Genomic DNA, 25,995 nt, shown 5'->3' on the forward strand with positions numbered 1-25,995 from the left:
GCGCGACTGAAGCAACCGGAGGTCGCCGAAAACTACGCGTTATCTCTCGAAACCGCGCTGCCGGAAGAGGGTGAGCTGGATGAAGCCCCTCTTGAAGACTGTTGGAATGCCGTGAAAACAGCCATTAACAGCGTAGCGGAGAACGTCCTAGGTAGTGTGGCACCGAATCGACGTAACGAATGGTTTGACGAGGAATGCCAGCAGATATTGGATGAGAAGAACGCAGCGCGGGTACAAATGCTGCGTAGAGCCACCCGTCAGAATGTGGAGCGATACAAACAGAAGCGGAGGCAGCAAACCCGACTCTTCAAGGAAAAGAAGCGCCACCAAGAGGAGAAGGAGTGCGAAGAACTCGAACAGCTGTACCGCTTTCACGACACACGGAAGTTCTATCAGAAACTCAACGGATCTCGCAAAGGCTTCGTGCCGCGGGCCGAAATGTGCAGAGATAAAGATGGAGGTATCCTGACTGATGACCGTGCGGTGATCGAAAGGTGGAAGCAGCACTACGATGAACACCTGAATGGCGTGCAGGCGGAAGACCATGATAGCGAAGGAAGTGACCACATTGGTGCAGCAAGCAACGAAGATGTGCCACCCCCATCGATAAGGGAAGTTAAAGAAGCCATCCAGCGGCTGAAGAACAACAAAGCAGCGGGAAAGGATGGCATTGGAGCGGAACTTATTAAAATGGGCCCGGACAAGTTGGCCGGCTGTCTGCATCAATTGATTGTCAAGATTTGGGATACGGAACGACTACCGGAGGAGTGGAAAGACGGAGTTATCTGCCTTATCTACAAGAAAGGTGATAAGCTGGATTGTGAGAACTACCGAGCCATCACTATCCTGAATGCCGCCTACAAAGTGCTGTCCCAAGTCCTCTTTCATCGACTATCGCCAATAGCCAATAGATTTGTGGGAAGTTACCAGGCCGGCTTCATGGAGGGTCGGTCTACAACAGACCAAATCTTCACCCTGCGGCAGATCCTCCAGAAGTGCCGCGAATTCCGAGTCCCCACGCACCACCTGTTCATCGATTTCAAAGCCGCATATGATAGCGTAAACCGACAAGAGCTATGGAAAATTTTGGACGAAAACGGCTTTCCGGGTAAGCTTACTAGACTTATCATGGCTACGATGGATGGGATCCAGTGCTGTGTGAGAATCTCGGGTGGATTGTCGGACCCATTCGAATCTCGCAGGGGACTTCGACAAGGAGATGGTCTTTCCTGCCTGCTATTCAACATTGCGCTTGAAGGTGTTATAAGGCGAGCGGCGATCGAAATGCGGGGCACGATTTTCAATAAATCCAGTCAATTTATCTGCTTTGCTGACGACGTGGATGCTGTCGGCAGAACATTTGAGGCGGTGGAAGATCAGTACACCAGACTGAAACGCGAAGCAGAGAAGATTGGATTGCAGATAAATACGTCTAAAACGAAGTATATGCTGGCGGGCGGGACCGAGCGTGACAGGGCTCGCTTGGGCAGCACCGTGGTAATCGACGGGGATGAGTTCGAGGTAGTCGACGAGTTCGTATACCTTGGCTCGCTGGCAACAGAGGACAACAATACCAGCCGTGAGATTAAAAGACGTATTATCAGCGGAAGTCGGGCCTACTACGGACTCCACAAACACTTGCGGTCGAACAATCTGAGCCCCCGTACAAAGTGCACACTGTACAAAACGCTAATTAGACCGGTTGTCCTCTACGGGCACGAAACGTGGACATTGCTAGAAGAGGACCTACGAGCACTCGGAGTTTTCGAACGGCGGGTGCTAAGAACCATCTTTGGCGGAGTGCAAGAGAACGGTGTATGGAGGCGAAGAATGAACCACGAGCTTGCGCGTCTCTACGGCGAACCAAGTATTCAGAAAGTGGTTAAAGCTGGACGGATACGTTGGGCAGGACATGTTGCTAGAATGCCGGACAACTATCCTGCAAAAATGGTTTTCGCATCAAATCCGGTAGGAACAAGACGAAGAGGGGCACAGCGAGCGAGGTGGCAAGACCAGGTGGAGCGAGATCTGGCGAGCACTGGGTGCCCGCGGAACTGGAGATCAGTTGCCATGGACCGAAACAGATGGAGAAATTATACTGCGCAGGCCTTGTCATAAGACGTTAGGCCAATTAAGTAAGTAAGTAACTTATATCGATAATACCATCAAACTTTATCGTCACGGAAGAATATCGAAAATTGGAGGGTTTAAAGTGAAATCTTCTTCTTGGCTTGTTTTAATTTTGACATTTTTGTTCTATTTCTTACGTATTTTTGCTTATACTGTCATGTTATCGTTATTAATTATTAACGATACGAAAACTTTATCAATAATCGTTATAGATTTTGATCGGCATTTCCTATCATTACAACTCTCCCATCTGAGCTGACATTTGATTTAGCATCACTCAAAAAATCGACACGTCCAGTTTACGTGAAAACACAGGTAATTCTCATCCATCGCACTTTTCATGTAACATTCACGTGAATTGTTGGTAACTCGCACTCATACTAACTAGTTTACGTGCGATCCCGATAAATTTTATTAGTTTTCCCATTAACTAGTACATGATGTTCATGTAAGTTGCTGTACCGAAGTTTACATGATTTTTCACGTGGATGCGACGTGTCAATTTTTGTTGAGTGCAGTGGCGCCAGTACCAGTTGTAGGAAAAGCAAATAGTATTTAATTTTTCATTTTTTTCATATATGCTGCATATTTGTTCAAGTTATGTCAAGTTATGAATTATGCGTGGAATTATGTATTTACAAACTATTTTTATATTATTCTTAGCGTCGATAACAACTCTACGTAAGCATTAGAATTCAAATAGGAATCAACCAAAATTCATGGGCTTTTCCCCACGAAATTTTGGCAACTTTTCTCATCTACAAAATGTGTGACTGAACAAGTGTGTTCAAAATCCAACTTTCAATTTTTGCATTGAAATTAATTGCAATAATTAATTTAGTTTATTTTGTTGCAATTTTAACTTTGTTTTGGTTTTTCTTCACTATAGCACCAAGGTGTTTTTGTTGCCTAGGTAACAGCCATTCCCCTACACGTCTGTATTGACGTCGATTTACCAATGAGATAGTGGCAGGTGCATCGGTGCCACAACAATCCTAGAGCGGGAAAAGACGTGAAGGTTAAAGATCGGAAAATTAGGCAGAGAGTTGATACTATCAAATGTAGAATTCTTTCTGAATAATTTCATTAAAAACGTGAATCACATAGATCTTTATCTAGCATAGTAATAAAGATCTCTTTCATTGTTAGGTGTAAAAAATAATATGTTTCTTTCAAAGCATCTTCCAACTTCAGCACCCGACACATTCCTGAGTTTTCTGTCTCGCAATAGCTTCCAGCATTTGATAACTGTCGCCGGCACTGCGACAAACAGTATGCCCCCGGTAAACGTTTTTAATGAAGCAGTTTTTAATTACACAAATCCGGCTCTTTTTCATATCAATCTGCACCAGCACAGAATCATGAGCGGAGTAGCCGGCCCTTTTCGCCATTCAACGTATCTACCGTACAGCCTTGGTGCGGACTTGACGAAAAAAAAACGGCCATAACTCTGCTCCTCGTTAGCAGGAAAGCGCGATTTTCATATCTGCTTGAGAGCGCTTATCCTATGTTTGCGGAAGCAACTGTTCGGCTCGGTGGGTGAAACACGTACCCCGGCGAGGGCAAGCTCGAGGTGCTTTGTACGCCAGTTACATTCACATTTCATCAACCGGATCCATTTGTCCGACCAACCAAATCGTGACGACAACGGAAGACTTGAAAATATACATTTCATCCGTTCTCGTTCTGCTCGCTCCTGCAGCGGATATGTAATTCCGGAATAGAATCTGCTGTGCTGCGGAACTGTTTCACTTCGTTTCGGCGTCCGTATAGATCATTGTACGATGACGTCATTTGGTCGTCAAATGACAGCTCTCGGTGGTTTGTTTCCATGAATGTTGTCACTTCCAGGCGGTTACTATTCGTGTGTTCGTGAAAATACATGAAAAGCTCTTTTTCCTGGAATAAAAACTAAATAAATTATCGAAAAGGCTGCAACAAAAAATCTTATTATAAATTCCAGAATCATGAGAACAAACCATCCATGATTGTCAAAAAAGTGAGGTTAGCTTGTCCCGTGCTGATGATATTCGAGCAGCCGTTCAATTTATGCATGGATTCTAGTGCCAACTGCACGTGACTGAGCCGTTTCGATGGATTCGATGATGGATAGGTCTGCTTTTTTCCTTCACTTTCACGTTGCACCGGAGGGCGTAAAAGAACATTCAGCAATCAGTGTGACAGTGTCATCAAAAGTTTCCACTCACGTCACGATGAGGGCGAAGGATTTTGCCTACACGTAGGTACAAGTAGGTACCCCACCGTAATTGATTGGGCGGCCTGAATTGATTATGTGAATGTCGAATGACGAGCTCTTATCGTTTGAGTAATATTCTTACAGATGTGTCAGTTTGAGTTGACAACTGAAGCATTCCATATCAAATTGCCGAATCGAACTTTTCATTTCGGCAGCAAAATTCTCATGATGATGTTTTTCCAGGGCTCCAGATGCGGCGGGGGCTCCAGGGCTCATCAAGCGATGAGAGAGTAGTTATGGGTTTTGGCTGCAAAAAAATCGATTTCGACCCACCCGAATTGGCACAAACACAAATACATGCATCATTGGCATCTTTAATGTTAGTGACTGACTGTTTCTACAAGTTCGGCGACAATGGATCATTCCCACTTCAAAAATAGCCACCCAAAGTAAAAATACATTCGGGTCTTACTCTATGAGTAACGGGCGCTATAACAGTATCGATGTCTTGTACGTTGAAACGTCGTTAATATCCACAAAATCCGCTGTAAAGCGATGTCTTCTGGGTGTACCACCACCTGCAGGTACATCTTCTCGATGTCAATGTCAGTGAATCAGAAAGTGCTCCTTATCGTGACACAAAATACAGTGCTCTTCACAATCTTGTTCTTCCTGGCTTAGCCTCGAGAGCAAAGCCTTGGGCTGAAATGTCTTTCTAAGACTTGACCCATCTTTATCGATAGACTTCACGGCCGACTGTTAGAGTACAGAACAGTTACGGGGCTAGTGGTTAGCTTCGGTGCCTGTTGAAACTCTTCAACGGTACAGTAACACTGTGGTAACACTCAATCTTTTCCTCCGGAGTAGCTACATCGACCGTCACGAAAACGCTACGAACAGGGTTCACGCTCACCAAATCTGCTTTTCCAGCCGCCATCTACCCTCTACCCGAAGACAATCTAGATGAAAAGTGCAAGCCCTTCATCTGTGCGCTGTATTTGCATCTGACCATTCTACAGCAGCAGAAGGAATAACGTTTAATCCGCCAATATGCCCTACTAGCACGGTTGTTACAAACCAGTTATTGCCACCGATAAGAAACTAACTTCAGTCATACCTGAGTTGCTATAACCAAAAAGGAACAAATGTGGGCTGCTTGGGATCATGCCTGAAGGAAGATTCTAACATGCCGTTCGTAATTATTGCGGTTATTTACATAAATTTTCATCCTGTTGCGGCGGTAACCCGCATCGTCAATCACCGCAACGAGAACAAGGAAAGGTGGCCAAATATTTTTTGGTTTATATGTGCAATTGTTACTGATGCTTTAGCAACTAAAACTACATAAAAAAAATGTCTTTTAGCATCTTACATTCAAAAATATGTATTATATAAATTCATTGAATATCATAAGTATAAAAATATGTGTAAATATAGTAACAAAATTTAAGAAGTACGGAATGGGGTTGCAAATATCTAAACAATAGAAATTAATCTATTTGTATGGCAGCTCTGGACAAAAGCACATCCTTCAATATTTGGCGAGGTCAGCATTGGGCGATAATGTATCGATATAACTGGTACCGATATTCGTGGACGAAATCTCGATAGTTTTTTTTCGAAATAGTTAATTGCGGCATGCATATAACAGCTTTGTAAATGTTAACACGTTATAAAACAAGTCAAACAGAGTGTTATAAAACAAATGTAAAATGCAGATCGTCACGTGATGCGAGCATTTTTGCTGATTATGCTCTCAGCTGAGTATACGTATCGATATGTGAAAAATATCGATATTCAATTAACGAAAATTCGTCAGCTTCGCTCAATACAGAATTATTTTGACAGCTTGCTATGAACTTTCCGAGAATGAAAAGATTTCTTGCAAAGCACAATATATTCCTGCAGGTTGGTTTTCCGTGGCTCTTTCAATAACCAAAAAACCTAGCAAAGCAAAGCAAAGCAAAGCAAAGCCTAGGTGCTACATTCCGTTATCGAAACTTGACTGGCCGGTAGAAGGAACGAACACTTAACGGTGATTCCGAGAAGCTTAGGGAAATAAGTAAAGGAGGTGGTAGCAGCCGTAGTAGGTAGAAGCAAGGTAGCACTGTATGAATCTTACGAAATTTCGTACTAGTAGAGTAGGGCGGGGCATAAGTGCGATGTTTGAAGTTGTCATCAATTTTCGCGAGATATAAAGAAGAACAACAACAAAATATATTGAAAATAAATTCTTCATTCTTCTGATCAAGTGCCGATTCGCACTTGTACCCCACTAGCGGGGCAAAAGTTCGATTACCACGGGGCAAAAGTGCGAAGCTCGAATCCATGAAATTAGCACAGCAGTAGCTAACAAAACCATATTATCGTCAATCTGCGGTATGTTTCGGTGAGAAATATTCTCAATTTACACCTTTCCTATTTTGCGCTGGTGTATTGCAGCCTCCGACAGATCGAAACTTTCCCAAACGTTTGTTTTTTGTTTCATCAGCGGAAAAATATTGTTATCCTTCGACCAACATCTGTAGAGCATAGTTTTCTGCAGATCTTCCATTTCTAGTATCTGTAATATAGTGCCAAAAGCTGTATATAATTAGCTATAGAGTAGGGCGGGGCATAAGTGCGATGTTTGAAGGTGGCATCAATTTTCGTGAGATGTAAAGAAGCACTGCAACATAATATATTTTATAGTGATGCAGTAACTCAATGTCTTCACATTCAACTATAAAGCATCTGCGGTAATAGCGTTTTGCAAAATAAATTCTTCTTTCATCTGATCAAGTGCAGATTCGCACATTTACCCCACTAGCGGGGCAACAGTGCGAATACCGCGGGGCAAAAGTTCGAAGCTAGAATCCTTGAAATTAGCCCAGCAGTAGCTAATAAAACCATATTATCTTCAATCTGCGTTATGTTTCGGTAAGAAATATTCTCAATATTCTATTTTGCGCTAGTGTATTGCAGCCTACGGTAGATCGAAACTTTTCCAAACGTTTGTTTTTTGTTTCATCAGCGGAAACACATTGTTTTCTTCGACCAACATCTGTAGAGTACACAGTTTTCTGCAGATCTTTCATTTCTAGTACTTGTAATATAATGCCTAAAGCTTTATATAATTAGCTATACATTTTTGCCTCGTCCATGAATCGCACTTTTGCCCCGTCCGTGAATCGAACTTTTACATGTCCCTAAAGCTGGCAGTACAAAGTTAGCAGAACATTAGTAGCAACATTCAGTTAATTGATGCTCAATTAATGCTAATTAATGCTCCTAATGACGAATTTAATGCTCCATTGTTTCATAGGAAAAAACAATGCACTGCTAGCTTTAGATAAAGTTAGCAGGACAAAGTTCGGAAATGGCACTTCCGGTGCAGATAGAGCTACCCAAGTACGACCATCATTTAATGCTCATTTAATGCTCCAGGAAAAACATAACTTCGATAACTTTGGACGTCATTTTCCATGAAAAATTGAGCAAACAAGAAAATGTACTGCTAGCTTTAGATAAAGTTAGCAGGACAAAGTTCGGAAATGGCACTTCCGGTGCAGATAGAGCTACCCAAGTACGACCATCAATTAATGCTCATTTAATGCTCCAGGAAAAACATAACTTCGATAACTTTGGACGTCATTTTCCATGAAAAATTGAGCAAAAAAGAAAATGTACTGCTAGCTTTAGATAAAGTTAGCAGGACAAAGTTCGGAAATGGCACTTCCGGTGCAGATAGAGCTACCCAAGTACGACCATCAATTAATGCTCATTTAATGCTCCAGGAAAAACATAACTTCGATAACTTTGGACGTCATTTTCCATGAAAAATTGAGCAAAAAAGAAAATGTACTGCTAGCTTTAGATAAAGTTAGCAGGACAAAGTTCGGAAATGGCACTTCCGGTGCAGATAGAGCTACCCAAGTACGACCATCAATTAATGCTCATTTAATGCTCCAGGAAAAACATAACTTTGGTAACTTTGGACGTCATTTTCCATGAAAAATTGAGCAAAATAGAAAATGTACTGCTAGCTTTAGATAAAGTTAGCAGGACAAAGTTCGGAAATGGCACTTCCGGTGCAGATAGAGCTACCCAAGTACGACCATCAATTAATGCTCATTTAATGCTCCAGGAAAAACATAACTTTGGTAACTTTGGACGTCATTTTCCATGAAAAATTGAGCAAAAAAGAAAATGCACTGCTAGCTTTAGATAAAGTTAGCAGGACAAAGTTCGGAAATGGCACTTCCAGTGCAGATAGAGCTACCCAAGTACAACCATCAATTAATGCTCATTTAATGCTCCAGGAAAAACATAACTTTGGTAACTTTGGACGTCATTTTCCATGAAAAATTGAGCAAAATAGAAAATGTACTGCTAGCTTTAGATAAAGTTAGCAGGACAAAGTTCGGAAATGGCACTTCCAGTGCAGATAGAGCTACCCAAGTACAACCATCAATTAATGCTCATTTAATGCTCCAGGAAAAACATAACTTTGGTAACTTTGGACGTCATTTTCCATGAAAAATTGAGCAAAAAAGAAAATGTACTGCTAGCTTTAGATAAAGTTAGCAGGACAAAGTTCGGAAATGGCACTTCCGGTGCAGATAGAGCTACCCAAGTACAACCATCAATTAATGCTCATTTAATGCTCCAGGAAAAACATAACTTTGGTAACTTTGGACGTCATTTTCCATGAAAAATTGAGCATAAAAGAAAATGCACTGCTAGCTTTAGATAAAGTTAGCAGGACAAAGTTCGGAAATGGCACTTCCGGTGCAGATAGAGCTGCCCAAGTACGACCATCATTTAATGCTCATTTAATGCTCCAGGAAAAACATAACTTCGATAACTTTGGACGTCATTTTCCATGAAAAATTGAGCAAAAAAGAAAATGTAGTGCTAGCTTTAGATAAAGTTAGCAGGACAAAGTTCGGAAATGGCACTTCCGGTGCAGATAGAGCTACCCAAGTACGACCATCAATTAATGCTCATTTAATGCTCCAGGAAAAACATAACTTTGGTAACTTTGGACGTCATTTTCCATGAAAAATTGAGCATAAAAGAAAATGCACTGCTAGCTTTAGATAAAGTTAGCAGGACAAAGTTCGGAAATGGCACTTCCGGTGCAGATAGAGCTACCTAAGTACGACCATCAATTAATGCTCATTTAATGCTCCAGGAAAAACATAACTTTGGTAACTTTGGACGTCATTTTCCATGAAAAATTGAGCAAAAAAGAAAATGTACTGCTAGCTTTAGATAAAGTTAGCAGGACAAAGTTCGGAAATGGCACTTCCGGTGCAGATAGAGCTACCTAAGTACGACCATCAATTAATGCTCATTTAATGCTCCAGGAAAAACATAACTTTGGTAACTTTGGACGTCATTTTCCATGAAAAATTGAGCAAAAAAGAAAATGTACTGCTAGCTTTAGATAAAGTTAGCAGGACAAAGTTCGGAAATGGCACTTCCGGTGCAGATAGAGCTACCTAAGTACGACCATCAATTAATGCTCATTTAATGCTCCAGGAAAAACATAACTTTGGTAACTTTGGACGTCATTTTCCATGAAAAATTGAGCAAAAAAGAAAATGTACTGCTAGCTTTAGATAAAGTTAGCAGGACAAAGTTCGGAAATGGCACTTCCGGTGCAGATAGAGCTACCTAAGTACGACCATCAATTAATGCTCATTTAATGCTCCAGGAAAAACATAACTTTGGTAACTTTGGACGTCATTTTCCATGAAAAATTGAGCAAAAAAGAAAATGTACTGCTAGCTTTAGATAAAGTTAGCAGGACAAAGTTCGGAAATGGCACTTCCGGTGCAGATAGAGCTACCCAAGTACGACCATCAATTAATGCTCATTTAATGCTCCAGGAAAAACATAACTTTGGTAACTTTGGACGTCATTTTCCATGAAAAATTGAGCAAAAAAGAAAATGTACTGCTAGCTTTAGATAAAGTTAGCAGGACAAAGTTCGGAAATGGCACTTCCGGTGCAGATAGAGCTACCCAAGTACGACCATCAATTAATGCTCATTTAATGCTCCAGGAAAAACATAACTTTGGTAACTTTGGACGTCATTTTCCATGAAAAATTGAGCAAAAAAGAAAATGTACTGCTAGCTTTAGATAAAGTTAGCAGGACAAAGTTCGGAAATGGCACTTCCGGTGCAGATAGAGCTACCCAAGTACGACCATCAATTAATGCTCATTTAATGCTCCAGGAAAAACATAACTTTGGTAACTTTGGACGTCATTTTCCATGAAAAATTGAGCAAAAAAGAAAATGTACTGCTAGCTTTAGATAAAGTTAGCAGGACAAAGTTCGGAAATGGCACTTCCGGTGCAGATAGAGCTACCCAAGTACGACCATCAATTAATGCTCATTTAATGCTCCAGGAAAAACATAACTTTGGTAACTTTGGACGTCATTTTCCATGAAAAATTGAGCAAAAAAGAAAATGTACTGCTAGCTTTAGATAAAGTTAGCAGGACAAAGTTCGGAAATGGCACTTCCGGTGCAGATAGAGCTACCCAAGTACGACCATCAATTAATGCTCATTTAATGCTCCAGGAAAAACATAACTTTGGTAACTTTGGACGTCATTTTCCATGAAAAATTGAGCAAAAAAGAAAATGTACTGCTAGCTTTAGATAAAGTTAGCAGGACAAAGTTCGGAAATGGCACTTCCGGTGCAGATAGAGCTACCCAAGTACGACCATCAATTAATGCTCATTTAATGCTCCAGGAAAAACATAACTTTGGTAACTTTGGACGTCATTTTCCATGAAAAATTGAGCAAAAAAGAAAATGTACTGCTAGCTTTAGATAAAGTTAGCAGGACAAAGTTCGGAAATGGCACTTCCGGTGCAGATAGAGCTACCCAAGTACGACCATCATTTAATGCTCATTTAATGCTCCAGGAAAAACATAACTTCGATAACTTTGGACTTCATTTTCCATGAAAAATTGAGCAAAAAAGAAAATGTAGTGCTAGCTTTAGATAAAGTTAGCAGGACAAAGTTCGGAAATGGTACTTCCGGTGCAGATAGAGCTACCCAAGTACGACCATCATTTAATGCTCATTTAATGCTCCAGGAAAAACATAACTTCGATAACTTTGGACGTCATTTTCCATGAAAAATTGAGCAAAAAAGAAAATGTACTGCTAGGTTTAGATAAAGTTAGCAGGACAAAGTTCGGAAATGGCACTTCCGGTGCAGATAGAGCTACCCAAGTACGGCCATCATTTAATGCTCATTAGATGCTCCAGGAAAAACATAACTTTGGTAACTTTGGACGTCATTTTCCATGAAAAATTGAGCAAAAAAGAAAATGCACTGCTAGCTTTAGATAAAGTTAGCAGGACAAAGTTGGACAGAACTGCCGGGTTCTGGGAAAATTCAGAAAAACAAAGCAAAAATCGCATGTATAGCAAATTTAAAAAATAAAAAAAAAATGCTTCCCCGCGTCTGGGCAGGGATTCGAAACTATGTCATGTCGCATGCTCTGCAGCTAGTGTAGCCAGTGAACCGTTGACGCACTTATGTAACTGCGTGCAGAATGCGTATTTAATTTAGGTCTGTCAGTTCGAGAAGTGAATTTGTGCGTACCATCGGCAACAGTGAGTTTAGATTTCGCGCTTATTTTTCGCTGCCTCTATGCAACATGTAGGGGAACAGGTGCTAAAATGCCATGTCGGAACAAAACGCGCCACTGTAATAAATTTTTAATTTTTTGTATGATTTATGTAATACAGGAAACTTTTATGATACACACGAGTTAATAATGAGAAATAGAAGCGAATAGCACCATAATTACTGTTGAAAAGGGTATAGATATGCGTATAATATTGCAGTGGCGCATTTTTCCCCAACTGGGAATTTTATCCAGAATTCCCCTACTAATTTTTGTATGCTTGGCGACACTCTTGGTTGTAGGGTAGGTGGGGGTGATTCTGACTATGATGTGATTTTAATTTTTTTTCTCGAAAAGTCTAGCAGTTTGTCTGATTTCTCACCAAACTCCACTCGTTCGTTGTCTAGTTGTACCATAACTAACGTTAACTAACATATTGTGCTTTGCTTCGACAGTGTCGTAAACAAATCACCTACCTAAGTGTATTGCTGATGTTAGTTTGCCCTCTGATGTTTTAATATTTTTACAGTTTTGCCCCAGTCTCGAGAAACAAAAAGTGGAAAGTTGTTTTCAAGACACCGCATGTTTTACGTAGGACTACGGTAATAGGTAATTCTCATCCATCACATTTTTCATGTAACATATACGTAAATTATTGGTAACTCGCACTCATACTAACCAGTTTACGTGCGATCCCGGTAGATTTTATCAACGTTCCCATTAACTAGTACATGAAGTTCATGTAAGTTGCTGTACAGAAGTTTACATAATTTTTCACGTGGATGCGATGTGTCGATTTTTTTGAGTGCAGACGATCACGAGGTGGTCGATAGGTGGAAGCAGTTCTTCGATAAACATCTCAAAGGCGATATAATAGAAGGAGACGGAACGAAAGTTCACCTGTAGGTATTTCTACAAACGATAACACAGTACAGGCTCCTCATCTCGAAGAGGCTCGGTGAGAAATTGGTCAGCTGAAGAACAACAGAACCACCGGAAAGGCCCGACTTGCTTCATAATTCTGCAATAATAGCCAAGAATCGCTAACTTCACGTCACTGGATAATTTCAAGGATTTGTGAGGAGGAAAAAATCAGAGAGGTTGAGTACAAGACATGACCGCATATAGGTGACGTAGGACTACGTAAGTCTATTTGATTTGATGAAATCGAAAAATTGTTATGTTAAAATGGTTTGGTTGTGCTGCAGGTTGGAAAATCTAAATTTTTGCAAGTCGATAATTGTTTACAGCGTTTTATTCATTCTCATGATATAAACTACTAAATACTAAATAAGTTAAAATTGTTTGCAAAATGTTTTGTACCTTACTGCCTTATACTGAGTTGACAGTCAAATAAACATTTGCATCACTACGGGTCCCTCTTGCCTTGTCTTGTGCATCATTTTCGAAAGAAAATAATCTAAATGTAATGCTTGACTATGGAAACTATGTAAAGAATTGCCAGCAACTAACTGATGCAAAGCAGCAAATGAAACGTTTAAAACTATTTTCGGATAAGAGAGTTACCGATTTTCCTCACTTTGAGAATTCTGTGTCATGTCATATGCACAAATACCAGACAACAGTTTGGAACAAATTTTTGCAGTGCCTACACAGAGAACAGACTACCAGGTAATTGTCAAAAAGTGTGTAAAAGGTTTTTAAGTAATCTACGAGTAATTCTTCAATAGAGCACCCCTTGAGCAGTAAGTGGCAAACTAAATCTTGATGTCGCTGCGATCGCTGCTATGTAACTCCAGCACAAAGAAATACTGATAAAGGCACATGGATATTTTTTATGCGTTTGGCAAACTATTTCTGGAGGGCGCTACCGACAGATTTTACACACAAAAAACCGATTACTTCCTTCGAGCTTGTTAATCTGTTCTCTGTGGTGCCTATATGGATACAATCTGGCAAAAGGAAAGTATGACCGTTCACTTTTCGAGGACGTTTTACCTTCAGGACATCAATTTGGACTAATTTCAAACTTAAATGTTAAAGGCGGTTGAAGAAAAGGGGTCGTTTTATACTTTAAGAAAATTATTTACCTTCAGCACATCACATTGGACTAAGTTTAATGCTGAAACGATGAAATCGATTGAAGAAGAGGGGTGGTTTTGCACTCTGAGGTACTTCCCAAGCACAGATATCAAATTGGTATAGGTTTAAGCGACGTAAAGAATCTTCAACCTATTGGAACGAGGAGTTTCTGTCACTTTGTTGCAAAAAACACGTGCAAACCATGATGAGGTTTTTTCTCCGACCAATCAGGTAGGGAGGATTCTAGTTGGACAATGCTTCATTATTTTCAGTTTTTCAATAGTGTACACTTACGAAATAATAGTGTTCTTCATTTGAGCCAATTCTTAGAAGATGTTCCGATCAATTGGTACAAAAATATTGAAAATCGATTGGGAAACCGCTATACTATTAGCACAGACAAACAGACGAGACATTCGCGAAAATTCCATCGTCCAATCAAAAACCACTCATTTTTCAAAAAAGCATGTTTCGCAACATGACCACACCGCGGCGCGCGAGTTTTGCTTCGAGATTTCAGTGTAAAACCATACAAATGTAAAAACCCTACAGCAGAAAACCGTGCAAATGCAAGCTACTCCGCGACATGCATAACAGAGGGTGCTAGTGGCCAAGCAAAATGTGTAGGACGATGGTTTTAAAAGGATTTTCTTTTATGTGTCATGTCAGTTCGTCAGTGCTATTAGCGTTCAAAACCTGACCACTTTTCGAGAATGATTTTTTGGAATGACACCCTTCCCAGCCAAAGCTTGCCGTAAGACGTAGTCCTACGTCAAAACTACTGGAGGAGTAGAAGAAAGGTGTAGTTTGTCCCATTGACAAAAAGAGCGATCGGCTAGATTGCTGTAACTGCGGCATTACGCTGGTCAACGTCGCCTACAGGATCTTGCTCAAAACATTAAATTGTTTGATTTTGTTACGTCGTCTATCCTCAATAGGAAAAGAGTCCGTAGAGTAGTATCAGGCGCGCTTTATGGAGGCCCGTACTCTTTCGGATCAAATGTTTCACTCGCTGCCAAACCCCCAGAAATGTTGGAAGCGTAACGTGCCCACGTATCATATTTTCGTGGATTTCAGGGCAGCATACGATACAGTCGAGCGCGAAAAACTCTGGCAGATAATGTACGAGAACGGTTTTCCGGACAAACTGACGCAGTTGATCAAAGCTACCCTGGAGCAAGTGACGTGCTACGTGTCAAAATCCCAGCAAATGCCATAGGAAATAGTTGCCGCTTAGTTTACACCGATGACTTACAGATTTATTAGATTCAGATTCGTTTAACCATTTTAAAAAGACAAATAAAATCACCGAATGCAGCGATTAAATTGTTTAAATAGCTAGAATTAAGCATTGTTTTGAAACTGGTGCTGGCTAGGTATAAAATAGAAACAGACTCAAGAACTAGTGTTCCAACCCTACTAGGTCGCTACTATCGCTATTCATTTACGGAATAGATCCAATCAATTCATAGAAATGACTGAAATTTTTTGAGGATTGAACGAATACAATGTTACTGCATTGATAATTGTAACATACAACACATGAGCATGATTTCATGAAGAATAGTATTATTACATGTATGGATTACTTGCAATTATTGCTTCAAAGAGACTTACGTAGTCTTACGTTAACGATGTGTAATGGGTTGTACACAACCTCTCAGATTTTTGGTATGATGTTAGTTCTCATCTAGTCAATTACCACAAATCAACTTAATTGGCTTACCAAACCGGTGATTAGAGGGTTCAACGCACACCAGCTTACCAATGAAATAGGCCTAAAACTTATCGACTTTGCCACTTCCAAGAATATGGCCGTATGAAGTATTTTTTCTAGCAGACAATCCTACACAAGTACTCCTGGAGGTAACCAAATCAGATAGAATCACAGATCGACCACGTTTTGATCGACGGCCGGTACTTCTCAGACTCTTTCGACGTCAGATGGTATCGAAGCACCCTACGCTGATTCGGACCACCGATGGTTAAGTGATGGTTAAGATGCGCCCTAAAATCTCCGGTACAGCTTTCGGTACCGACGCCAGTCTCGGTTAGATCTCGCGCGACTGAACCAGCCAGACGTCGCCGTAAACTACGCGCATTCACTCGAAGCTGCGCTGCCGGAGGAGGACGAGTTGGACGGAGCCCCTCTCGAGGACTGTTGGAACACCATCAAAACAGCCATCAGCAGTGTAGCGGCGTACACTATTAGGCATCTGGCTCGGAATCAGCGGAACGATTGATTTGACGATGAATGGAGGACGGTGATGGATGAGGATAACGCTGCGTGGGCAGCCAAGATGCGCAGTGCCACACGTCAGAACATGGTAAGACACAAACAGAAGATGTAGCGAAACCAAATCTTCTGGGAGAAAAAGCGCTACCCGGAAGAGGAGGAATATGTAGAGATGGAGCTGCTACATTGTTCTCAAGAAACGCGAACGCAAAGTGACCGATAAGTGGAAGCAGCACCTGAATGGCGTCCAGGCGGAGAACCATGGCGGTGGGAAAAGCGATTTTGACGATGCAACAAACGGGAAAGAGGTGTCAGCCCAACGATAAGCGAAGATAAGGAGGCCATCATGCAGCTAAAGAACAAGTCAGCTGGGAAAGATGGCATCGGAGCGGAGTGTATTAAAATGGAACCAGAAAAGCTGGTCGTTTGTATGCACCGGCTTATTGTTAGAATTTGGAATACGGAATAGTTACCGGAGAAGTGGAAAGATGGGGTTATCTGCCCGATCTAGAAAAAGGGAGGCAAGTTGGACTGTGACAACTGATTAAATCGGATCCGATTAGAAATTGCGCTTCGATCAGAACACAACGTATGCTATAACACAGGTCGATCGGGACGTTTCGGAACGGGCCCGATCGAAATGTAGAATCGAGGCGATTATCGGCAGAACATCTGTGGCGGTGGGTGAACAGTACACCAGACTAAAGCGCGGAGCTAGTGATGTCCGTTAATCGTTCGATTAATTCAACTAATCGAATAACACATGGAATATTCGAATAACTTTTAATCGAATACTGCCAGCACGAGTAGTTAATTAATCGAATAGTTCAATGAGTACGAATAATGCCCGAACAATGCTGTTTAATAGTTCATAATCGTTCGATTAATCCAATCAAAGAAATATTCGAATATTTTTAATCGAACACCACTGACACGAATAATTGAATTAATCGATTAGTGCAGACAACGCGGCACCGCGCCGTACTGACGCCGCTTGGACAGTAGTATAATAATCGATGGCGATGAGTTTGAGGTAGTCGACGAATTTGTCTACCTTGGTTTACTGGTAATGGAGGACAATGATACCAGCCGTGAGATTCGGAGGCGTATAATCAGCGGAAGTCTTATTTTGAAGCAATTGCGGTCGAGCAGACTAAGTCCCCGTACAAAGTACACCCTCTACAAGACGCTCATTAGACCGGTTGTTCTCTAAGGGCATGAAATATGTACAATGCTCGAGGAGAATCTGCAAGTGCTCGGAGTTTTCGAACGACGAGTGGTAAGATCGATCTTTGGCGGCGTACAGGAGAACGGAGTATGGAGGCGGCGGATGAACCATGAACTCGCACAAGTCTATGGCGAACCCAGTATCCAAAAGGTGGCTAAAGCTGGAGGGATACGATGGGCAGGGCATGTAGCAAGAATGCTGGACATCTGCCCTGCAAAGATGATTTTCGCCTCAAAGTCGGTAGAAACATGGCGACCGGCAGCGCAGCGAGCAAGATGTTTAGATGGTGTCCGAGAAATTGGGGAACGGTAGCCCACAACCGAGTTATATGGAAAAACCTTGTTCAACAGGCTTTGTCTAAAGACAGCAAACCACTTAAGTTAGTAAGTAAACATGGTGAGGAATCGCAACAGGTTTTGACGGAGGACTACGTCTTTGATTTCTATATTGGGGTGCACTTTAGAAAAACGAAAAGGGAACATGTAACGAAAGGTGGTTATAGTTTGACGCTTATAACCAGGGAAGGCACAATCACTTTGACACAATTGTCAATGAGACTGTAGCATCTCAGTCACGCAGAATTTGAAAAAGTTATGTATCGGACGATTGAATAACTAGTTATTACCTACAACTTTTCTGAATAAAGTATTGCTGTATCTTTTCTATTTGTGGTGCTACAATGCTAGTACCTCTTTAGTGACTAAGTAAACGTTCATTTAGTCACTAATGAGTTACTAGCATTGTAGCACCGTAACTACAAAAGATACAGGAAAACTTTATTCAGCAAAATTGTAGATAATAACTAATTCTATAAATAATAAAATTTAGTCAAATTTTGCTTGGCTGAGACGGTACTGTCAAATGAATGTGAATTGAGTCAAAGTGATCGTGCAATCCCTGCTTCCCTACAGTCCCCTCTCGACCTAACAAAATTTCAAAGGATAGCTATAAACTTAGACCAATTCGATGTCGGTGTTAGGAAAGTGTCCCAGAAAAAGTGACAAGTCTCTTCTTTCCAGCAAGACTTCGTAGGACCACGACAAACCTAGTCCAACTTGATGTCCTGAAAGTGAACGGTTATAAAATAGTCTGCGACCAACCTTATTCGCCCGATTGTATTCATATACTGAAAGTATTTAACTGATTACTGATGTCTTAGGTATATGAAAAAGGGATTGTGGGAATATTCATGCATGTGACGTGATGCAGCAATTTTTAAAGTCTGTCTGATCCGAAAACAGAGTTTACTCAAAGAGGCACAAAGCCCAGTATCTTTTACATCGACATACAATAAAAATATATAGTACAAAATAAGTAAAAAACTAAACTTGAATCAGTAAATTTAAAATTGCACAAAAAAGTAGCTAAAAGTCCATGCTATTTCCGCGACGATTGTTCTCCAAGGCCATACGTCGAACTGGCTCGTGAAGTCCATAGTTAGTGCGGTGCGAATCGACGCATAGGAACTGTCGGTTCCGTTGAGGCCGAAGAGGACAGTATAACTGAAGCTGCGACAGAACAGCGGACAGTCAAGAACACCCAACAGTATCTTATGAGCGTCTTAGCAGACAAAGTTCTTCATAAGGCGGAAGAGCATCAGGGGTTCTCCAGGTTATATATCAACTATCTGTAAGGAAATTGACGAAAGTGAACCAGTGGTAAATGATAACCCAGATTATTTATTTATTTTTTTCGTTCAACCACAAGTTGTGCGTTTGTTTGAAGCTAGTTACCTAAAGTTAACTAGTGCTACAAGTCACACAAAAATTTTCATAATGCGACATCGTCGCTAATCACCATAAAAACTACAAGGTATACAGCCCTAAGGATTGTACGAAAGGGTGACGTAGGACTATATCAGATCATTAGATCAAAGACTAATGTAATCTGCATTTCAGGCATATGCATGTTTATAAGAATCTGTGAGTGCCATTAAGAGAAAAAGTGAAATATTCAGATTCAATTCTTCATTGAAAGCAATGGTGGCTTTGACAATACGTGGACGGGGGTTCATAAGTACAACGCCTGCAACCATTGAGATATAGAAATTTCCTTTAAAAATCACTTGTGTGCATAAAGGTTGAAAGAGTAATGAATGACCAGCTCACAGATTATTGTATTAAATATGATTATGCGTAGCTTGACATGTTCCAATAATCTTACTTTAACTCCCTTGTGGCCTTTAAAAGGGCCATTGGTTACAAGTAACATTAACCTTTACGTCCCCGACATCAAAAATGATGGTACTTGCAGTTACACTTTTGGCTCTATCTATTGGGCTGGCAAATGAGTGAACATGTGCAAATATATCACCTCTGTTTTCTAACTCCTATCTCTACCTCCACGAGGTGCCGGCTGGGGTACGGTAGCCAAAGTTGCGCACCTGGTGGTACGCAACTTTGGTTGTCGTATGCAGACAGAGAAGGTGGAACACTCGCCGTGTGGTTTCCGGCTACCTAATCGTGCAGTTCGGCGCAGGATTTTCGGAGGGCGCGGCTGCGGGGTGTGAGCACACCGGGAGAGAGTTATTTTCTCAGCTGGCTTAGCACAGAGAGAGAGAGAGAGAGAGACTCTTAATCGGTCTGTTTTACACAATCTGCACTTACGCCCTTTGGCGGTTGGTGCCGAATTGTACGTTTGGGCAAAAATTGAGCCACGGGACCTGATCCTGCCGGGAGTCGGCAAATCAGGTGCCCCTAAGTCAAGGTCTATCTCCGTGCCGATGACTGAATGGCTGGAGGGGTGAAAACATGCCAGTCGCGAACGGAGTGCTTTGGGCATCTTGCCCCTACTGTGCCATGCGGGGCTCTGGTACGGTCGATCTTTGTTGTCCCTTGCGTTTCGTGGGAACAGCATAGTAGTCCTGCCCAATTTCCCTTATGGGTTTTACGCCAAGTGCGTTCTGGCCAACTTAATTGGCTTCGCTTACAATTTGCTGTCTGATCTGTGTTGGAGATTGTTTGTGCATATACTCCGCTAGTCAAATAGTTAGAGTCGCACAAATAAATCTTCAACACAAACGGGCAGCAAATTTGTATTTATGCGAAAAACTTTTTAATGGCTCTGTCACCATCGCATTGGTCCAGGAGCCATATTTTCGCAAGGGGTACTTTCATTCGACAGATATTGGAAACCAGAACTTTGCTGTTTTCAGCAAAACTGGTATGACAAATCCTCGTTTGATGCCCAGGGCATGCATATTGTTGCATAGGTCAATTAGTGCATGCCTTATCTCTGAGTTGACTACTCGAGATATTTGTGCAGTCACAGTAGAACTCGTCGTGGATGATGTCCATAGGCGCTATGTCTACTGTTCTGCATACTTACCACACGATGAACCGTCTCCCAGCGACGATTTCAGAAATGTGGTGAGATACTGCCAATCTAGTGGGCTTCCGCTCATTGTAGGCAGTGATGCCAATGCCCATCACATCATTTGGGGCAGCTCGGATATCAATCTGAGAGGCTCTGATTTGATGGAATATTTGAGTGGTACCAACCTTGGAATACTCAACATTGGCAATTGTCCAACTTTCATACGAGCTGGTAGAGAGGAAGTGTTAGATATAACACTCTGCTCTAACAGGATCAGTCATGAGTTGGCACAATGGCATGTTTCAAATGAGACACCAATATCTGATCATTGCTTTATATATTTTGATCATTTGGGTGTCTCCTTGAACGCTGCAACATTTCGCAATCCGAGATTTTCTGACTGGGAACTCTTTGAGGAGGAACTGGCGACGAAATTTCAAGGATTCGAACCAACGATTGAGTCATCGATCGACTTGGATGTGGCTGTAGATGTCACAACATCTTTTATTGCGGAAGCTTTTGAAGTAGATTGCCCACTAAAAACTATTAAAACGACTAGAGGAACACCATGGTGGAACTCTCATCTCGCGGAACTAAAGAAACGATGCAGGAGAGCCTGGAATAGACGTCGGAGGGATGGCGTGGAGCCTTTCAAGCAGGCCCGGAAAGCCTATGCAAAGGCTTTACGATCTTCAGCACGCACGAGCTGGCACAGGTTCTGTAGCAACGTTTCCAGTTTCGGCGAGGCAAGTCGACTTAATAAAATACTGTCAAAATCGAAAGATTATCAGGTTAATAACATTCGAAGTTCGAACGGTGAATACTGTTCGAATGACAATGAAATCCTGGAATGTCTCTTTTATAGTTACTTTCCGGGCTGTGTGGAACCTGAAGTTCGAAACGATCCAGAAATCGTTTTAGGTGGCTTAGACTCATGGGCTTTTGCTCGGAGACTTGTCACAACTGAAGCGATTGAGTGGGCCGTGAACAGCTTCTCTCCATACAAATCTCCTGGAACAGATGGAATATACCCTATTCTACTGCAAAAAGGATTCAAGTACTTCAAACACATTCTGAGAAGGATGTTTGTGTGTAGTATTGCTATTGGGTACATCCCAACTCAATGGCGTGAAATAACCATTAAGTTTATTCCTAAAGGTGGACGCGCGACATACGAGCAAGCCAAAAGTTTTAGACCAATCAGTCTAACGTCTTTCTTGCTTAAATCACTTGAGCGGATTGTTGATCACCACATCCGCGAAACAAGCTTAGTAGAAGTTCCTCTTCATTCAGCACAACATGCTTATCAAAGTGGCAAATCTACAACCACTTTATTACATGATGTGGTGGATAAAATTGAGGTTGCTTTTTCACAAAAGGAATCTTGCTTAGGAACTTTTTTGGATATTGAAGGCGCGTTTGATAACGTATCTTTCGCTTCCATTTTGGAGGCTGCTCGTTATCATAATGTGCCTTCAATAATCATAAAGTGGATAGAACAAATGCTTAGTAACCGATTGCTTTTTTCGTCCTTACGGCAAGCAAGCATTTGGAAGCAAAGTGTTTGTGGATGTCCACAAGGTGGCGTTCTCTCGCCTCTTTTATGGAACCTTGTGGCGGACGGCCTATTGAGGAAACTCAATGGTCTAGGCTATCCGTCATATGGTTTTGCGGATGACTATCTCATCGTAGTAGTTGGAAAGTGCATAAGCACATTATTTGACTTAATGCAGCAGGCACTACGTGTCGTAGAAACGTGGTGCCGAGAAACTGCACTTTCGGTAAATCCGAGCAAAACATCTATCGTCTTATTTTCAAGACGTAGAAATACCAATGGAGCTCGCGCTCTGCGCTTTTACGATTCGGATGTTGATGTTGTGAACGAAGTGAAGTACGTGGGGTTGATTCTCAACTCCAAGCTTGACTGGTCTACAAATATTGACTTCCGAATTAAAAAAGCGTGCATGGCCTTTGGGCAATGTAGACGAGCAATTGGCAACTCTTGGGGGCTTAAACCCAAATACATACACTGGTTATACACGGTCGTTGTCAGACCAATACTGGCGTATGGTTGTCTTGTATGGTGGCAGAGAGGGGAAGTTGTGACTGTCCAGACAAAGCTAAACCATCTTCAAAGGATGTGTTTAATGGCAATGTCTGGTGCATTTACTACAACTCCTACTGCCGCCCTAGAAGCTATTTTCAATATTAAACCTCTACACTTCCACCTGAAGCAAGAGGCACTAATATGTGCTTATCGACTACACGCGATTGGCCTTTGGCAGTCTGTGGACGGTTCCACTGGTCATACTCGACTGTGGTCGCAAATTGTTGCTGAGGACAAGTTTGCCCTTGCTCCTAGCGATGTAACGCTCATGCGTACTTTCCCGTATAGGACTTTCTCAAGTGACTTTCCTCCTAGAGAGGATTGGATGTCAGGCTACATGGAAAGGAAAGTTTCCGACTATGTGGTCTGTTATACCGATGGTTCCTTGTACGAAGGTCGCGCGGGTGCTGGTGTTTACTGCCGTGAGCTGGAATTGGAGGAATCCTATTCGTTGGGTAGTTACTGCACCGTTTTTCAAGCTGAAATCTTTGCAATTATGTGCGGAGCTCAGTTTGCACTTCAGAAAGAACTGATAGGCAAGATTATCTACTTCTGTTCTGACAGTCAAGCCGCTATAAAAGCCCTTTGTGCGGCTAATTCTAAATCTAAAACAGTCATCGCCTGCCACACCCAATTAGAAGAACTAAGCATTCTAAATGCCGTTCATCTGGTTTGGGTTCCTGGCCATTCTGGTATAACCGGAAATGAATGGGCTGATGAACTAGCAAGATCTGGAGCAGAAAAGTCGGTTTTCGGACCGGAACCTGCTTTACCAATTGCGGCATGTTGGATAAAACAAAAGATTCGATCTTGGTTTTCATCTGAACATGTACGTTATTGGGAAAATCTTGAAACTTGTCGTCAAACGAAAAGTTTCATTGTTAAGCCTTGTGAGAAGGTTGCGAAATTTCTTTTGCAACACTCAAAGGTAAATTGCAGTATTCTTGTCAGATCACTGACTGGTCACTGCAGACTAAATTATCATATGGCTACGATTCAGCGAGCTGAATCGTTTCATTGTAATTTATGTGAATCCGACTACGGTACACCATATCACGTAATTTGCAACTGTCCTGCAGTAGCACAATTGCGTCATAGGATCTTTGGATCCTACGTCTTAAATGAATCGGATTTTAGGAAACTAAAATTACGAGACATTTTGATGTTCCTTACCGAAAGCGGTATTGAGCTATAAGCTCTTATTTATCATGAGTATACCCCCCAGGGGGTGTACTTTTGATAAGTTAACTACCAAGGATTGCAGTATCCCCTCGGGGGTACAAAAATCTCTCGGTATATATATGTTTGTGTTTGTCCAAATTCCTCATCCACCCCTTCCTATTCCTCCTGTTTTCCTTCCCGTCCTCATCAGGTAAATGATGACACGGGCAAGATGGGCAAGGCACAAATCTTCCACATGATTGTGAGGAACGTGCTGCTCGAGCCAAAGATGCTGATACCTGATACCTGATACACTTTTGGCTCTATCTGCACTTATTTTCATTCGATTTTTGTTCAATTAGTCTTAAAAGAACCTCATTAGATTGGCTTTAGTAAAAAAATAAGGTAATAAATTATGGTTCCCTTTTCCCGGAGATATTCTAGATCGCAGTGGGATTTTTTTGACGTCATACGTAGCATGAGATATAAAACTCTGAAATCTGCTTAACCGAGTACGCAAAAGTTATACATTTCATGTGTAGTCAATAAGAATGAATCTTACACTATCCTGTTGAGCGCAAGTTCATGTCCCACACTCCGGAACATCCGGTATGGGTTCTACCGGAACTGAAAATTGACCGTTTTAAATTCTCTTCAGTAATATGACAAATGGGGTATCAAACCAAAGGATTTTTCAACGCAAGTTCTTGGGTGGACTTTAGGATGCATTTTGAGCCGATCTGGACATTCCGGAACATCCGGTACCGGTTCTACCGGAGCTCAAAATTGGCCGTTTTGAGAGAATTCAAAACGGCCAATTTTCAGTTCCGGTAGAACCCATACCGGATGTTCCGGAGTGTGGAACATTAACTTGCGCTCTACAGGATAATGTAACATTCATTCTTATTGACCACAAATGAAATGGATAACTTTTGGGCACTCTGTTAAGCAGATTTATAGTATTATTTCACATGCTACTTATGACGTCAAGAAAATCCCACTGGGATCTGGAATATCTCCGGGAAAATGGAACCAAAATTTATTACCTTATTTTTTCATTAAAGGCCAATCTATTGTGATTCTTTTAAGACTAATAGCATAAAAACCAAATGAAAATAAGTGGAGATAGAGCCAAAAGTGTAACTGCAAGTACCATCATTTTTGATGTCGGGAACGTAAAGGTTAAAGCCAAAACACGTTCATCGTAAATATGACGTGCCATTCGAATGTCCTTCTCTTTTAACATGAATGGCAACAGGCACGTAAGTTAGCGGCGTCGATTCACTATCTTTTGCTTCGAGAATATTTAACTATTTACTTTCACACCTTACCGCTTGTTACACAGCAGAAAATATGGCACATACGCAAAAATTACTGTTTTATTTGTATGAGAGTCCTTATCCTCCTAGCACAGGGGTGAGGGGTCTCAAACCATCATAAAATAAATTGATGCCTCCAAACACCCCCACATGCCAAATTTGGTTCCATTTGCTCGATTAGTTCTCGAGTTATGAGGGAATTAGTATGTTATTTGCAATGGAGCCCCCCTCCTATAGAGGGAAGGGGTCATAATCCACCATAGAAAAAATTCTTGTCTTCTGAAACCTCCACATGCTAAATTTGGTTCTATTTGCTTAATAAGTTTTCGAGTTATGAGTTTGTATGGGAGCCCCCCCCCCTCTCAGAAGGGGAAGGGGTCTCAGTACACCATAGAAAAAATCCTGCCTTCTGAAACCTCCACATGCCAAATTTGGTTCCATTTGCTTGATTAGTTAGTTGAATAAGAACCCCCCTCTTACGCCCTCCTTAAAATTGCTTTCTTGAAATTGCTTCCCCATAAAATTGCTGGTCACTTTATCTATCCAACGACATATAAATTGTTCAGTTTCATGCAGTAGTTCAGAAGTTATTACAATTTGAAATCTTTCATTCAAACG

Source organism: Sabethes cyaneus, chromosome 1, assembly GCF_943734655.1.
Source record: "Sabethes cyaneus chromosome 1, idSabCyanKW18_F2, whole genome shotgun sequence".
In the NCBI taxonomy this organism is placed as follows: domain Eukaryota; kingdom Metazoa; phylum Arthropoda; class Insecta; order Diptera; family Culicidae; genus Sabethes; species Sabethes cyaneus.